The sequence below is a fragment of the Manis pentadactyla genome, chromosome 5 (assembly GCF_030020395.1).
Source record: "Manis pentadactyla isolate mManPen7 chromosome 5, mManPen7.hap1, whole genome shotgun sequence".
NCBI lineage: Eukaryota > Metazoa > Chordata > Mammalia > Pholidota > Manidae > Manis > Manis pentadactyla.
In genome coordinates this window covers 88,806,435-88,824,159 of record NC_080023.1, presented here as the reverse complement: position 1 = coordinate 88,824,159, position 17,725 = coordinate 88,806,435, and the positions used below count along the sequence as shown (strand labels likewise).

At 39.8% G+C, this 17,725-nt stretch overlaps 2 protein-coding genes across 5 annotated transcripts in view; one reads left to right on the top strand and one right to left on the bottom strand.

Annotated features, from left to right (window-relative positions):
* The window catches only part of GSTCD (glutathione S-transferase C-terminal domain containing), a 145,000-nt gene extending 142,983 nt beyond the window's left edge, over nt 1-2,017 (bottom strand). The window contains exon 1 of one of the 2 annotated variants that reach the window (XM_057502501.1): nt 1,476-2,017. The gene's annotated coding sequence lies outside the window, so the exon portion shown is untranslated. The remainder of the gene's footprint in view (nt 1-1,475) is intronic. The other variant, XM_057502500.1, reaches the window with a different exon arrangement.
* A 28-nt stretch (nt 2,018-2,045) lies between these two features.
* The window catches only part of INTS12 (integrator complex subunit 12), a 37,851-nt gene continuing 22,171 nt past the window's right edge, over nt 2,046-17,725 (top strand). For all 3 annotated transcript variants that reach the window (XM_036911773.2, XM_057502502.1, XM_036911771.2), the window contains exon 1: nt 2,046-2,171. The gene's annotated coding sequence lies outside the window, so the exon portion shown is untranslated. The remainder of the gene's footprint in view (nt 2,172-17,725) is intronic.

Here is a 17,725-nt window from a genome sequence, read left to right as displayed (position 1 = left end):
CTAATTATTTTGGATACTAAAGGTTAAAAAAGGAAAGAAAAAGTTAGCTATGCCAGTGCTCTAAACATTATATGATGTGGGGTTACATACAGTTTAAGTCTAGAGGACAAAGTCCAATGTTTAAAATGAGCTCTTCTGTTATGTGGACAAATGGGGGGAAAAATGTTTACTAGTAAAAAAGCTTATTGCAACCATAGCCATAAGTGTGTCTTCTCTCTCGTGAATCAGGGAATCATCTGCTGCCATAGAATCATGCTTGCTACTATGTCTGACCTCATAATTAGCAAGGATCACTGCATAAAATGCTAACATGTTAAATACAGCAGCAGACTGAAATAAAATTACTAAATCCCCAAATAATACCCGTACTTGTTATGATCTAAATGGTTTAAATCTTTGCATTCCAAGTACTAATCCTAACAGAATTCAGTAGGCTACTTTAGAATACTTGAAGATAAAAACAAGGTATACTAAGGAACTGTGTACATTACAGATGTTTTAGTTGACTATCTCTCAATTAAGTTCCAAAATCTGCCAAACTGTTGCTGTTAGAATGGCCAATTGGATAGTCAGTATTTACTCTTTTCTTAAAATCAGTGTGATATAAAAGCTACGAAGTAAACACAGGTTTAAAAAAAAAAAATCTGATGGGCCCACTATAACACAGTTCAAGTTTAAGTTTTGTTTAAAGCAAACATGTACTAGAAGTGAAAAGAAAACAAACTGATTAAAAAACAATTTTAAAAAATACCACTTTTTCAGACTTATTTTTGAAGTTGGACCTCTTAAAATCATCCCTTCTGGTATAACTCAAACATAATATCAAATAATGAGTACACTTAAGGCAATCCTCTCAATAGTGTATACTCCCCACCCGGCCGTTAAAAAAAAAAACAAAAACAAAACCAACTCACATAGCTTAATGTGATTTATTAGATATGACAGCAACTCAATTGTATTTATAACAAGAAATTTATTTTCACAATTAATGACCATGTTTACATGTTCAAAATTGTCACACCACTCTTTCGTGCCAGCTTTTTTGCATTTTATCCATTAAACACTGGTTCTATAGATAAGCTTAGAAAATGTAGAAATACTGTCTTCTTTATCAATAATTTAGCACAGGATACATTAAATGCTGGCATTTTCTTCACCTTCAGAACTTATGACAAGGAATGGGGTGCTGGCATTAAAAGTAACGGAGAAAAAGTCACCTAATTCCGAAACTGGTAGAGTTGGGATGGGAAGTATGTGTATGGTAAACGGTTTTGAAACCAAAGCAATTTCATGCAAGTCAGATTCAAACATTCCATAGAATTTAAAACCGAAGTGAATTAGGTCTTTGACACTGCAACAGAAGCAAACGGCCCCAAAGGAAGCAAGACCTTTGAGGCAACTGTTAAGCATAATTCAGAATCAGGAGGGGCCATAATGGAAAGCTAAGTGCCAAAGAGAAAAATGTTAAAGCTTACCAAAAGGTCTTAAAAACCACATCTAGCAGCAAACGGTAAACGACCCCAGACTCCTGCAAATGGAAGCTGCTATGTTCCCTCATTAGCAGAGAAGGCCGTGGGGTAAACTGAGAAGTGGCCTGGTACCCTCCGCACGAACCCTCAGATGCTGCGACTAAAGAGGCTACGGGTCCCCAGGGCTGGAGAGAAATCCGAACCCTAATTCCACGCCCTTACTCTTTCCGCGCTACCCCCTCATCGTCAGCCCTGTCGCCGCGGGATGCAAAGAGCAGCACTTGGGGTCGAAGGGACTGCGGGAGCCGGCGGCCCGAGCGCCCTCTTTACCTGGTCGCAGAGGCGCGGCCAGGCAGGGAGGGTGTCTGAGCTTGTCGGTGACACCGGCTGCCTGCGCCTTCCCGCCCCGCCCGAGCCGGTTTTCCGAGGCCGCTTCTGGAAGTCTTCGCCCGCGGACCACTTGCCACGAGAGAGACCCGGAGAGAAACAGGGAAGACGCGCGGGAAACAGCCACGTTGGCCGTCATTCATAATCCGGCGGACCGGAAGGAGAGGGAGACGTAACTTCCTACGGCCGCTCAGCCAAAACGCTCCCCATTCGACACCGCTGCGGAAACCTTTGTTTTTCCGCTCTCCTAGCTGGCTGTCCCTGGAACCGGTTCGCAAGGGGCGACTGGAGCGGACGGAGGAGCGGGGCTGAGCGGTGAGTGGTAACGAGCTACTCAGCTCCCAGCCGCCTCCGGGAGGCTCGAGACCTGCGCGTGAGGCGAGGCGGGAGACTAGTTCCGTGGGGTCTTAGTTTCCGCGCTGCTGACAGGGAACTCTGGCGAGGCGGGCGGGCGTGTGCGCGTGCGCGTGCGCCTTGATGTCCGCGGTCCCCTTTCACTGGGGCGTGTGCTGCTTCCGAGGGTGTTGCGGACTTGAGAGCACGGCCCCAGGGACTAGGTCCTGGGAACCCTCTCTGGGACGCTTCTCGGAAGGTTTTGGCGACTTCTCTGTACAGCTACCTCTTTTCGCCTCTCATCCTCTCTTGGGCTGCCTTGTCAAGGTCCTTACCCTGTGCCAGGCCGTCGGTTTGTCATGATTTGATCAAACGCTTGACATTCTTTTTCTGAATTTTGCTTTCATTCTTTAGTAGCACTTGGTCAGTTTGGAATGGGGTCTTTCCGCCTCCTCTGCGTTTCCAGGCGTATCCCTGAAGTATCAGTCAATAGAGGAATGCATCTTTAAAAGAATGTTCGTTAGAAAGGGTTGTAAGAACTTGCAAAGACGTAAAGAGCAAAACTTTCTAGAGCCGTTTTGTGATTGCATTCTACATGAATAGGTTCAATTTTCTTCACTTCATGCACATGCAGATGATAAACTTTGGACTTAAAAGATTAGCATGTAGGGTGGAAAATAGAATCTAGGGAAAAGCATTTATTTATTTTTGAATATCCAATTTAGGTTGAAAAGATCACAGAAGCCCTAGAAAGTGACATTTAAGCAGAAGCCTACTTCATTTACTCCACAGTTATTTTAGGTTTCAAGCATTAAGTATGTAACAGTGACTAAAACAATTCCCTGCCCTCATAGAGTTTACAGTCCAGTGAAATCCATGAATTTAAGCCAGGTGCAGAATGGGAAAGAGTATTGCAGTAAGGCATGTTATACAAGTCCCCAGTCATGAAGGAAGTGTTTTGCTTTTGCTTTTGCTTTTTTGATGATGTTTCTGCGGGTGGAGGCAGTGGGCACTGGAATGGGGATGGGATGGGTGTGAGTTTCTTACCGCTTTTTGCAAAGGGACTTTGGAAATTAGAATTGTGTAGTAGAGAAAAGATCAATATACATTACTTTGATCCTTATTTTGTTGCAAAGTATTTCCCTAACGGTAAATGTAGACTCTCCCCCTGAAAGTACTCAGAATTGTATAGGGAATGTAACGGTCATGCAAAAAAAAAAAAAAGAAGAGTATGGCTCAAGATAGGAAGTACCAGTACCATGAGAAAGTACAAGATATCTTAGGAGGGAGAGATTATTAGTAGCATTTGTGGTGAAGGACACATCAGCTTTGAATAGAGTCCTCATGAGAAGCGATATTTGAACTGGGTCTTGATAGAATATGGAAATCTAAAAATGGGTGAAAGTCTTCCCAGAGTAAAAATGAGTAGAAATGGCAAGGGTGGCTAATGACTCTGCTGTAAGGAAGATCTACAGATAAAGAATTAAGGGTTTGTGCCAGTTAATGAAACTTCTTAAATGCTAAGCCAAGAAATTGGGCTTTATTTTGAAGGCAGTGGGAAGCCTTAATTTAAGTGGAAAAAGAAGAATGTGTTTCAGGAACATTAATATAGTGACAGTGTTGAAATCAAGGAGAATAACTAGGTCATTGCTGTAATGCCAAAAAGCTAATAAAGACTTGAATTTGAGTAGTGGCTGCGGGAGTGAAAATGTTGCAGAATCAGAATCCACAAGAAAGGCCTGCTGATTGTTTGGATATAAGGAATAGGAGAGGACTCAGGGAAAAATTTAGGCCTCAGACCTGATTAATGGAGAGTTGTGTCATTTATTGAAAGAAAGTGGGACTTTTGGGGGGAGATAATCATAATCTCAATTATAGCCATAACTGAACTTGAGATACCATTAGGGCAACAAAGCAATTGGAAATATGGTTTTGAGTTTAGGAGAGATTGGAGTGGGGATAAACGTGAAATCATCTGCCTAGAGATGATAGTTGAAAAAATATATATAAGATTACCAAGAAAAAGACTAAATGATACACTCTCATACTGGCTTTTACTGAGCAGGGTTGGGAAGACTTGAGGAACCGGTTTGGAATCAAGAGGTATGTTTTTAGGCACCTAAGTCTGAGAGCCTATTAAACAGTTCAGTGCAGATGTCAAGCAGACAAGTAGGATATACATCTGAAGGCCAAGTCCACAGACACAAATTTGAGAGACAACTGCATGTAGGTGATGCTTAAAGCCAAGGCACTGGGTGAGATCATATAGGAAAGGGGAGATGCTGAAGAAGGCCAGGATGGGCTCCAGGACACCCCAGCATTTAGAGTTTGTGCCTTAGAGAAGAAGCCAGCTTTGACGACATCATTGTAGGAACTGCTCTGCTGTGGAAATAACTGCATTCCCAGTTGGGACCAGTCTGCTGCTTGGCTTTGAATGTTCCCAAAGCCTCAGCCTGCCTTGGAGGGAAAGGATTCTGTCCCTAAGCTATTCATGCCTGTGCTTCAGGCTCTTTAAAGACTGACAAAGAGCGACAACAGGACTGGGGATGACCACCTTTTTGGCCTTACTTCAGCTAGTGGAGCACATCTAACATAGCAACATATGGAGCTCAAAGATAAGGCACTCCCGTGAAAGGGCCCCAGCTCAGCCACGTAAGCCAGCTGTCTGAGAATTCCTCTTCTTGACATGAAGAAACAGCTGCAGAAGAGATATCAGGTCTTGGGGATATTTCCCTTTAAACGTATCTTGTTTTTTGTTTTTGTGAGGTGGCTGAGGAGGATAGCTTTCATTTACCACTCGTAAAAAATAGCTGAAGTGTTTTGTGCTCCACACCACCTCCGCTCAGCTGGTCTTGGGCCTCAGCACTGGTATGGAAAAACAAAACGAAATGGTGGGGAGACAGGGTCTTCAGCTGCTGGGGAGCCCCTCAGCTTTTCCAGCTCAGGCCTTTTTGAGGCTTTGGTAGTTCACTTTGCCTGGATGCAAGCAGCCCAAAGTGTTGGGGGTATTACCATTCCTGGGGCAACTTCCTGCACTGGAGGATTGAGAGTCAGTGGGAAAAGGCCGCCTTCTCTGGTTCTTCAGAAGTACAATTCTGGGGGTGTTCTCCACCATTCCTCAGAGGGTCCCCAGCTGCCCAAGGTAATAACCAGTGGATTTGTGCTACCGCTACTGGCTTCTTTCTCCTCTCCTCTCCCCTGTGTCCCACTTCTACATCCTAGGATCCCCTCCGAAAAAGGCCACTTGGACCTCAGACAAGTTTCTGTCTGAGGTTTTGTTTTTGGGAGAACCTAAGCTAACTCATACATCAGTGAGTATGACGGGAACTGGTTTTTCTTTCACATTAAGAAATAAAGTTGTTGCTTTGCTGAACAAAGGCAAAAGGCAGACAGCCACCATTGGGAAGAGGAACTGTCCTTGAAGCTGAAGAAGTGGGAACTCTATTCTGACCGTTGGTAACTAAGTTAAGCCTTAGTGTTGCCTGTTAATGTAGGCCAGGGGCTGCTGGTGGCTGGGGGAGGATAGTCTCGTTCATTCTGAGCGTGGAAGGGTTCCACAGAATGCGGAGGCAGAATGTGTGAGTGGGGAAATGCTAAGGCAGGGACAAATGTCTAGAGCAGACCATGGAGGCCTGGGAAGCCCAAACTGAGGTTCCAGAGTCAGAGAACAAAGTGGGTGAAGCAGACTTCTGAAGCAGGGATAGTTTGGATTAATTGCAGAAACCAAGAGTAAGGCCAGGTAAAAGCTTGTATCCATTCCCGGCATTTGTGTGAGGGACCTGGGATGGAACCATGTCCCTAATAAACCCATGGGTCTAATTACAACACCTTCCCTGGCGGCAGGTCTGTTAGTATGGAAAAGAAAAAGAAATGGTGGGGAGACAGGAATAAAAAGCAGCTGAGTCCAACAGAGACACCTGCATCCTCAGGGCACAATTTTAGCCCACAGGAAGGAAGAGCAAATGGAAGGTCACCGAGAGCAAAGCTGAACTTCCAAGAACAAGCAACAAAAACTGAGAAATGAAACAGTCACCTGCCTTCCTTTCTGCTGATTTTTTATGAGGTTGCTTGTTTCTCATTTATTTCTGGGTAGTTACAGTGTTTCTGGGAAAAGGATTGTTTTTCCCCATGCAACAGCTGCATAACAATTTTAATTCCACAAGAACCGGGCAGTCAGCGAGAAGTACAGCTGTCAAGGTTGGGCAGCAAATATTGTGGGATGAGTCAGCATCTCCTGTGCGGGAGGTAGCAGATAAGAGCACATCCATGAACCTGTAGAGTAGGAATCTTGACAGGACTTCAAATGGTTGTATCACGCCAACCTGTACTACTTGTATCCTACCCCCAATCAAAGCAAACCAAAAATTCCATCTGAGAGTCCCAAACTATAGGGCTTTATCTATGATCCTGTAATTTCTGGTTGGTTGCTGATAGCTTTAGCTCAATAATCATTGTAATTATTAATCAGACCTATTATTGTAGATCATCACAGCTGTTACTTTGTAAGGATAGGGTGCAGTTTCCTGATAAAGGCCCTAACTTTTAATTTTAACAAAAATACTTGCTTCATAATTCCTCTTCTCCAAATGGCTCTTTTGCACTGTTAATTTCAAACACTGCTGTATGTGCTGACCACAAGGATTTAACTGCCAAGACCTAAAAATGAAACTTACTGAGTACAAGAAAACATCCCTCATAACCATGTGAAAAATTAATTTGGAAAAAAGCTGAGGATCCCCAAAATGAGTGGGCATTTATAGAACAATTCAACATACGCCTCAACTTGTTTGTTTTTTAAATTAGCAGTGGTTGTTTGCCTGAAAACTATTCTCTCTCTACAAATAATCCAAAGCCTTTGGATTATCATCAATAAAATGGGTTCCTCTAGGCCTGTCTACCCAATGTAGTAGCCACCTGATGCTGTTGAGTACTTGGAAATGTAGCTAGTCTGAATTGAGATGTGTTAAGTAGAAGACATCAGATTTCAAAGATTTGCATTAAAAAAGGAATGCAAAAAAAAAATTACCAAGAAAATTGGTAGCAGAACTAAATAAGACAGACAAGGACAGATAGTTTCATAATGCCAAGAACAATGGGGATGAAGATAAGCCAGAGAAAGAGTAGTCAGAAGTAGGAGAGGAAAACCAGAAAAACTGAGTATAATAAAACTCAAAGAGGAGAGCGTTTTTTGAAAGAAAGTAGAAAACATGTATTCACTTGGCCAGCATTTACTGAGTACCTGCTGTCTGCCAAGCACTCTGTAAGATACACGGGTTATAGCATTGGTAAAATCAATCCAGGGCTGGCCTGCATGGAACTTAGACTCTAATGAGAAGGCAGACACTGTTTACATGATTAACAGTGTAATAACTATTACCAATAAATACAGGGTGTTTTGGAACCGTGTATCGGTAAGACTTATTTTGCTGGGAGATGTGCAGAAAAAAACTGAGACTTAAATGGATGAAAAAGGTGGGGGATGGTCTACTTTCTGCTCAGGTGCTGAGATAAGAAAGATTGTGATATGTTGAAAGACTTGAAATAAGTCATGTAGCTACACCAGAGAGAGTAGGAGTAGCGAGAGATACTAGGTGATGTTTAATGAGCATGTACTCTGCTAGGTACTGCTCTAACTACTGTACCTGTATTGCTAGATCATGAAGGTCATTAGAGACCTTGTTAAGAATCTTGTTAACCTTTGGACAGTGAGAAGTAAAAAGAGTATTTTAAGCAACTGACTGATATGGAAAGATTTGGAGGGGGTAAGAGTGGTTGTGGGGAGACTGATTAAGCTGTTACAGTGGGTCAGATCATAGATGGTTGATGGTAGCTTGGTCTAGGGTGGTGGTAGTAAGGATTGAAAAGGGTAGATGAATTTGAGATATATTTAAGAAATTTGGTAGTTGATGGGGTGGTGGGTTGAGGAAGTGAGGGGGAGTTAAAGCTGATGCTCAGGTGTCTGGGTGGAGAACTGGGGTAAGTATCTATTATTTGAGAAAGTAAATATTAAGAGGAAGAGCTGCTTGTGAGACAAGAGAAGAACTTCTGAGTGGCTCTATTAAGGATATGTTGAATAGGAGGCACCAGTGTGATTTCCAAGTCAAGCTGGCATTTGAATCTTGGAAAAGACACATGAGCTAGAGAGAAATATTTATAATCACTGGCAAAAGGATATAGATCAAATTGTCTAGGGCAGTAATTCTCAAACATTAGAGTGAATCAGAATCACCTGGAAGGTTTAAAGCAGATTTCTAGGCCTTACTCCTTTAGTAGGTATGGTGATGGAGACCAAGTGTTTGTATTGCTGACCTGTTTTCAGGTAGCGGCTGTGCTGCTGATCTAGAGGACACATTTTGAGAGGATGTAGAGACAAGGAGAGACTCAGAACCAACCTTGAGGAACTCTTTTAAGTGGAATAGGAGGAAACTACAAAGAAGACTGAGAAAGAAGTAGGAGGAAGAAAATAGTATTCATAATATTTGACTAAGGCTATGAATACTTTGGTAGGAACATTTCCATGGAATAGTGGGACAAAGGCCTAATTGCAGGAAATGGAACGCAAGTAGAAGTAATAAGGAAAAGAGTGTAAAATGTAGATGACTTCCTGAGGAAGGTTTGCTGTGAAGTGAAGAAGATAGCATAGAAGAGGCTTTAATATATTTAACTATCAATTGAAAGATGCCAGTAGAAAGAAAGAAGCTGGGGGTGGAAGGGTGGGGTAGACATAATAAATAAGCCATAGCTCAAGGTTCCAGAAAGGTAAGGAAGAGATGGGATCCAGGTACAGGTTGCATTTCACTGTGGGCCACCTCCTTATTTATCAGGTGGGAAAGAGGAAAGGATGGATGCAGGTTAGTTTGTAGATGTGGTGGCAGGAAGATGATGCAGTTCCCCTCTGACAGCTTCTGTTTTCTCTGTGAAGTAGGTGAAGTTGTCTACTGAGATAGAAAAGCAGTTTCAAAGAAAATGGAGGAAGTATAACTGTTCTTTGCAGAAAGTGGGGAAGTAAGTTGAGCAGAGAAGCAAGATAGGGTTGAGTGCATAGAGGAGATGGTGGTCCTGAAGGTACAGAGTGTGTCTGCATTCCTCTCAGCTGAACTTAAGAGTTTGGGCGCAGGCAGGTAAGATGGTAAAATATAGCAGGATGTATGGTTACAAACCAGATGAAACTATAGGCTTTGGGTCAAGGGTACATAGAGAACTAGAAGAGAGTCTTTGAAAGGCTGGAACATGGGATGTAAATTGGGTAGGAAGTAAAGTGATTTATGAACATTTTACTTTGCCTTGGATATGGATACACAGAAAACTGACAATGCTCTTTCTTCAGGAGAAGATGCAAATAAATCAAGAAGAATAAAAAGAGATGGAGGAAACAGATCATCATTTAGTAGTGAGAATTTCTGTTACTCCTTTGCATTTGTCACAGACAATTCCTAGCATGAGCTAAGAATCAGCTACCACCACCACCACTACTCTTTCCTAGGTCACTGGCATTTTTTAAATGGTAATTATAAATTTTTTCTGACGTTCTTTTTTTAAAGCAGCACTTAGATTTTAAATTGAACCTACATTTAAAGCATTAAATTTCTGTCATATGTCTATGTCTGTATATATCTATATTTATATCTACATATATGTATCTCTATATATACACATACCTAGGACCTTGTTTTCTAGAATTCTAATCCACAGTAAGAATGATAGGGCTCTTTAACAGTCTATTTTGGTCAGAGTTTTGGAATATGCCAGAAAGGAATTGTATAGAAGTAACACAATTTGATGTAACTCTAGGGAAATAATTTTGGATATAATAAAAGAGGTAAGTTGACAAATTTACACCACACTCACTGACCTCTTTAGGGCTTCAATAGAAGCAAAATAAATTCTTTCACTATTATGTGCATTTGCCAGTAAGGAAGGAGAAGTAAGACAAACCAAAGAGGGCAATAGAAAAGGAAGAGAGAAAAATAAGATAGAAAACCAAAATATAAAGGATAAAACATATATTCGTATTTAATTTAATTTAATTAATTAATTTATTTATTTTGATATCATTAATCTACAATTACATGAGGAACATTATGTTTACTAGACTGCCCCCTTCAAGTCCCCCCCACATACCCCATTAGTCACTGTCCATCAGCGTAATAAGATGCTGTAAAATCACTACTTGTCTTCATGAGTATTTTGCTTTAGGCCCAACCACTGTTTTCTGTTTGATGAGGGAGAGAAGTTGGGCAAAGAGGTGTCAATAAGGAGAAAGAAGAAGGAACAAGAAACTGGAGGCCTGTATAAATTCAAAGTACAGGTGAAATGGGAATAAAGAAATGAAAGGAAAAAACAAAAAGAAAGATGGACATGGTACCCTGAAGGGGTTCCTGGGTCAAAGCAATGGAGGAGATAGTGTAATGAGACGTAGTCAAAGAGGAGAATAGTTGTGGCAAGTTTTAAGTTTCAGTGGCTAAAGATAAAGCTCCTTGGAGTTGAAGATCCACATAAACTGAGTGCAGGATGTTGAAGATCATCAGTACAGATGCTGAAATTGTCAAAGATGATGTCAGGGGAAGAGGAAGAAGGTGAGCCTGATGCAAATGTTCTGTGCATTAGCAACAGTGGAGTTACAGGTGTGGATTTCAATAGATGTTGATTAATGGTGGAAAATGTTCCCAAAAGCAGTAATGTGAAGTAAGGTCTCTGTAGACCTCTCTGCTTTCTGAGTAGGAACAAGTCCAAGGAATATTACTTGGGAGAAGTTTGTAAGGCAGCTGATACAGTTGGGGGTATAGTAAAGGTAAAGAGATAAAAGAAGGGCTTAAGAAAAAAGCAGAAAATGTAGAAGAATATGTTGGTATGAGTAGGGGTAGAAGATGATGGGTTCCTAATAGTGAAGTTAATGTGGAGAGGGGGAAGGGCTGAGCTGAATGAGAGCACTGGAGGGATTTTCAAGGGGAAGGTACTTTGTACCTTAAAGCAGCCATGATGTGTATATAATGAGAGGGAAACCGAAGTTGCTAAATAGGCTAAAGCCATGGCTTCCAAACTTTTCTCATTGTTTATTCCATGAATTAAAAAATAGAGCACACATTCATATTTGTTTATTTAATTATCAATTATATGCATACACTACTATTCTTTGTATTAATGGGTTTTTTTTTATGAAAAATATTAAAAGGTTACTCTTGTGTTGTTTTTCCCTATATTTCACTGTGTTTACTGAGCTAGAGGAACATGTTAATAATTTAGGACAGGAGTACAAAGCCTTTTCGGTTTTGTAATTGAAGGATCAATTAAAAAGACCTGACTCTAGAGTTCCACTTGGAAAGTTGATATTGATCACATGACTACTGTAGTTTTGTAATCTGGGTGTTAACTCTTGTCACTTTATCTGTAACATAAACTTTTATCTGTGATTATGGAAATAAATAAAAAATACTTTGCTTCTGTTTTTCAGCATAGAAATTTCAGGTAGTGGTTTTTCTAATATATTAAAAGGATTCTTCTAAGTATCAAACCTTTTGTATCAATATATTGTTTTGGATGCGTAAACTACAGTTGACTATTGAACAACACAGGAGTTAGGGGTACTCACTTCTATGTGGCCAAAAATCTATGTATAACTTTTGACTCTCCGAAAACTTAACTACTAATAGCCAACTTTGACAGGAAGCCTTATCAGTAACGTAAATGGTTAACACATATTTTGTATGTTACATGCATTATATACTGTATTCTTACAATAAAGTAAGCTACAGAAAAAGAAATGTTTTCAAATTGTTGCAAATATCCAATATATTTATTGAAAAAAATCCACATATAAGTGGTCTCATGCAAATCAAATCAGTGTTGTTCCCGGGTCAACTGTACCAGGTTCTCTAGCTATAAATAATAGGTCAATAAAGACTAGTTTCTGTTCCTTTGTGTCCTTAGGAGTGGCAGGTTTACTCTTTTCATCAATAACATTTTAATGAGGAGCTGTTTTCTCCTGAGAATCTGAATGGTCACTAGACCCCTGAGTAAACTTAAAAATAACTTTTCTGTTATATATAGATGATGTATGTAATAGTATAATCTTAAGAAGTGATAGATAGCTTCTCAATTTTTACAGGTTAAATTCTTACAGGTCCAATTGTTCAAGGTAGGTTATTTTCCTTTTTAGTATTGGCCTTTGGACTCCATCTCATGGGTGATTCAGGTATTTTTTTTTCCCTCTAAATCATAGAATTTTTACACTTTTATTTGTGGGCTGATATTCACTTTTTTAAATTCATTTTGTTATCACTAATGTACAATTTCATGAAGAACATTATGTTTACAAGACTCCCCCCTTCACCAAGTCCCCCCAACAAACCCCATTACTGTCCGTCAGCGTAGTAAGATGCTGTAAAATCACTACTTGTCTTCTCTGTGTTGCAAAGCCCTCCCTATGCCCCCACACACACATTATACATGCTAATCGTAAGGCCCCCCTTCTTTTTCTCCGCCTGTATCCCTCACGTCCCACCCATCCTCCCCAGTCCCTTTCCCTTTGGTAACTGTTAGTCCATTCTAGGGTTCTGTGATTCTGCTGCTGTTTTGTTCCTTCAGTTTTTCTTTGTTCTTATACTCCACATATGAGTGAAATCATTTGGTACTTGTCTTTCTCTGCCTGGCTTATTTCACTGAGCATAATACCCTCTAGCTCCATCCATGTTGTTGCAAATGGTAGGATTTGTTTTCTTATGACTGAATAATATTCCATTGTGTATATGTACCACATCTTCTTTATCCATTCATATACCGATGGACACTTAGGTTGCTTCCATTTCTTGGCTATGTAAATAGTGCTGAGATAAACATAGGGGTGCATCTGTCTTTTTCAAACTGGGCTGCTGCATTCTTAGGGTAAATTCCTTCAAGTGGAATTCATGGGTCAAATGGTATTTCTATTTTGAGCTTTTTGAGGAACCTCCATACTGCTTTCCACAATGGTTGAACTAATTTACATTCCCACCAGCAGTGTAGGAGGGTTCCCCTTTCTCCACAATCTTACCAACATTTGTTGTTGTTTGTCTTTTGGATGGTGGTGATCCTTACTGGTGTGAGGTGATATCTCATTGTGGTTTTAATTTGCATTTCTCTGATAACTAGCGATGTGGAGCATCTTTTCATGTGTCTGTTGGCCATCTGAATTTCTTCTTTGGAGAACTGTCTGTTCAGCTCCTCTGCCCATTTTTTAGTCGGATTGTTCGCTTTTTGTTTGTTGAGGTGCATGAGCTCTTTATATATTTTGGACGTCAAGCCTTTATCGGATCCGTCATTAATGAATATATTCTCCCATATTGTAGGATACCTTTTTGTTCAATTGATGGTGTCCTTTGCTGTACAGAAGCTTTTCAGCTTGATATAGTCCCACTTGTTCATTTTTGCTTTTGTTTCCCTAGCCCAGGGAGATATGTTCATGAAGAAGTCGCTCATGTTTATGTGCAAGAAATTTTTGCCTATGTTTTTTTCTAAGAGTTTTATGGTTTCATGACTTACATTCAGGTCTTTGATCCATTTCGAATTTACTTTTGTGTATGGGGTTAGACAGTGATCCGGTTTCATTCTCTTACATGTAGCTGTCCAGTTTTGCCAGCACCTGTTGAAGAGACTGTCATTTTCCCATTGTATGTCCATGGCTCCTTTATCGTATATTAATTGACCAAATATGCTTGGGTTAATATCTGAAGTCTATTCTGATCCACTGGTCTGTGGCTCTGTTCTTGTACCAGTACAAAACTGTCTTGATTACTGTGCCTTTGTAGTAGAGCTTGAAGTTGGGGAGCGAGATCCCCCGTACTTTATTCTTCCTTCTCAGGATTGCTTTGACTATTTGGGGTCTTTGGTGTTTCCATATGAATTTTTGAACTATTTGTTCCAGTTCGTTCAAGAATGCTGTTGGTAATTTGATAGGGATTGCATCAAATCTGTATATTGCTTTGGGCAGGATGGCCATTTTGATGATATTAATTCTTCCTAGCCAAGAGCATGGGATGAGTTTCCATTTGTTAGTGTCCTCTTTAATTCCTCTTTAGACTGTCTTATAGTTTTCAGAGTATAGGTCTTTCACTTCTTTGGTTAGGTTTATTCCTAAGTATTTTATTCTTTTTGATGGAATTGTGAATGGAATTGTTTTCCTGATTTCTCTTTCTATTAGTTCATTGTTAGTGTATAGGAAAGCCACAGATTTCTGTGTGTTAATTTTGTATCCTGCAGGTTTGCTGTATTCCGATAGCAGTTCTAGTAGTTTTGGAGTGGAGTCTTTAGGGTTTTTTATGTACAATATCATGTCATCTGGAAATAGTGACAGTTTTACTTCTTCTTTACCAATTTGGATTGGTTGTATTTCTTTGTTTTGTCTAATTGACGTGGCTAGGACCTCCAGTACTATGTTGACTAACAGTGGGGAGAGTGAGCATCCCTGTCTCGTTACCGATCTCAGAGGAAAAGCTTTCAGCTTCTCACTGTTCAGTATGATGTTGGCTGTGGGTTCTTCACATATGGCCTTTATTATGTTGAGGTACTTGCCCTCTATACCCATTTTCCTGAGAGTTTTTATCATGAATGGATGTTGAATTTTGTCGAATGCTTTTTCAGCATCTATGGAGATGATCATGTGATTTTTGTCCTTCTTTTTGTTGATGTGGTGGATGATGTTGATTGATTTTCGAATGTTGTACCATCCTTGCATTCTGGGGATGAATTCCACTTGGTCATGGTGTATGATCTTTTTGATGTATTTTTGAATTCAGTTTGCTAATATTTTGTTGAGTATTTTTGCATCTACGTTCATCAGGGATATTCTTTTTTAGTGGGGTCTTTGCCTGGTTTTGGTATTAGGGTGATGTTGGCTTCATAGAATGAGTTTGGGAGTATTCCCTCCTCTTCTATTTTTTGGAAAACTTTAAGGAGAATGAGTATTATATCTTCTCTATATGTCTGATAAAATTCCGAGGTTAATCCATCTGGACCAGGGATTTTTTTCTTGGGTAGTTTTTTGATTACCGCTTCAATTTCTTTGCTGGTAATTGGTTTGTTTAGGTTTTGTGTTTCTTCCTTGATCAGTCTTGGAAGGTTGTGTTTTTCTAGTAAGTTGTCCATTTCTTCTAGGTTTTCCAGCTTTGTAGCATATAGATTTTCATAGTATTCTCTAATAATTCTTTGTATTTCTGTGGGGTCCGTCATGATGCTTCCTTTCTTGTTTCTGATTCTGTTGATGTGTGTTGATTCTCTTTTTCTCTTAATAAGTCTGGCTAGAGGCTTATCTATTTTCTTAAAGAACCAGCTCTTGATTTCATTTTTTTCTATTGTTTTATTCTTCTCAATTTTATTTATTTCTTCTCTGATTTTTATTATTTCCCTCCTTCTGCTGACTTTAGGCCTCATTTGTTTTTCTTTTTCCAATTTCAATAATTGTGACGTTAGACTATTCATTTGGGTTTGTTCTTCCTTCTTTAAATATGCCTGGAATGCTACATACTTTCCTCTTAAGACTACTTTCACTGCGTCCCACAGAAGTTGGGGCTTTGTGTTGTTGTTGTCATTTGTTTCCATAGATTGCTTGATCTCTATTTTATCGTTGATCCATTCATTATTTAGGAGCATGTTGTTAAGCCTCCATGTGTTTGTGGGCCTTTTTGCTTTCTTTGTACAATTTAGTTCTAGTTTTATACCTTTGTGATCTGAAAAGTTGGTTGGTAGAATTTCAATCGTTTTGAATTTACTGAGGCTCTTTTTGTGGCCTAGCATGTGGTCTATTTTGGAGAATGTTCCATGTGCACTTGAGAAGAATGTGTATCCTGTTGCTTTTGGAAGTAGAGTTCTATAGGTGTCTATTAGGTCCATCTGTTCTAGTGTGTTGTTCAGTGCCTCTGTATCCTTACTTATTTTCTGTCTGGTGGATCTGTCCTTTGGTGTGAGTGGTGTGTTAAAGTCTCCTAAAATGTATGCATTGCATTCTATTTCCTCCTTTAGTTCTGTTAGTATTTGTTTCACATATACTGGTGCTCCTGTATTGGGTGCATATATATTTATAATGGCTATATCCTCCTGTTGAACTGACCCCTTTATCATTATATAATGCTCTTCTTTATGTCTTGTTACTTTCTTTGTTTTGAAGTCTGTTTTGTCTGATACTAGTACTGCAACTCCTGTTTTTTTCTTCCTGTTGTTTGCATGAAATATCTTTTTCCATCCCTTGACTTTTAGTCTGTGCAAGTCTTTGGGTTTGAGGTGAATTTCTTGTAAGCAGCATATAGATGGGTCTTGCTTTTATATCCATTCAGTGACTCTATGTCTTTTGATTGGTGCATTCAGTCCATTTACATTTAGGGTGATTATCAATAGGTATGTACTTATTGCCATCACAGACTTTAGATTCGTGGTTACCAAAGGTTCAGGGTTAATTTCCTTACTATGTAAGAGTCTAACTTAACTCACTTAGTATGCTATTAAAAACACAATCTAAAGGTTCTTTTCTGTTTCTCCTCCTTTTTTTTCTTCCATTCTTTATATATTAGGTATCGTATTCTGTACTTTTTGTCTGTCCCTTGATTGACTTTGGGGATAGTTAATTAAATTTTGCATTTGCTTCATAATTAGCTGTTTTACTTTCTTTACTGTGGTTTTATTACCTCTGGTGACAGCTATTCAACCTTAGGAACACTTCCATCTATAGCAGTTCCTCCAAAATAGACTGTAGAGATGGTTTGTGGGAGGTAAATTCTCTCAGCTTTTGCTTATCTGGAAACTGTTTAATCCCTCCTTCAAATTTAAATGATTATCTTGCCGGCTAAAGTAATCTTGGTTCCAGGCCCTTCTGCTTCATGGCATTAAATACATCATGCCACTCCCTTCTGGCCTGTAAGGTTTCTGCTGAGAAGTCTGATGTTAGCCTGATGGGCTTTCCTTTGTATGTGATCTTATTTCTGTCTCTGGCTGCTTTTAACAGTCTGTCTTTATCCTTGATCTTTTCCATTTTAATTACTATGTGTCTTGGTGTTGTCTTCCTTGGGTCCCTTGTGTTGGGAGATCTGTGGATCTCCATGACCTGAGAGACTATGTCCTTCCCCAGATTGGGAAGTTTTCAGCAACTACCTACTCAAAGACACTTTCTATCCCTTTTTCTCTCTCTTCTTCTTCTGGTATCCCTATAATGCGAATATTGTTCCGCTTGGATTGGTCACACAGTTCTCTCAATATTCTTTGGTTCTTAGAGATCCTTTTTTCTCTCTGTGCCTCAGCTTCTTTGTGTTCCTCTTGTCTAGTTTCTATTTCATTTATTGTCTCCTCCACCATATCCAACCTGCTTTTAATACCCTCCATCGTGCTCTTCAGCGATTGGATCTCTGACCTGAATTCATTCCTGAGTTCTTGGATGTCTTTCTGTACCTCCGTTAGCATGTTGATGATTTTTATTTTGAACTCCCTTTCAGTAAGAGTCACAAGGTCCATGTCATTTAAATCTTTCTCGGGAGTTATATTAATAGTTTTACTCTGGACCAAGTTTATTTGGCACT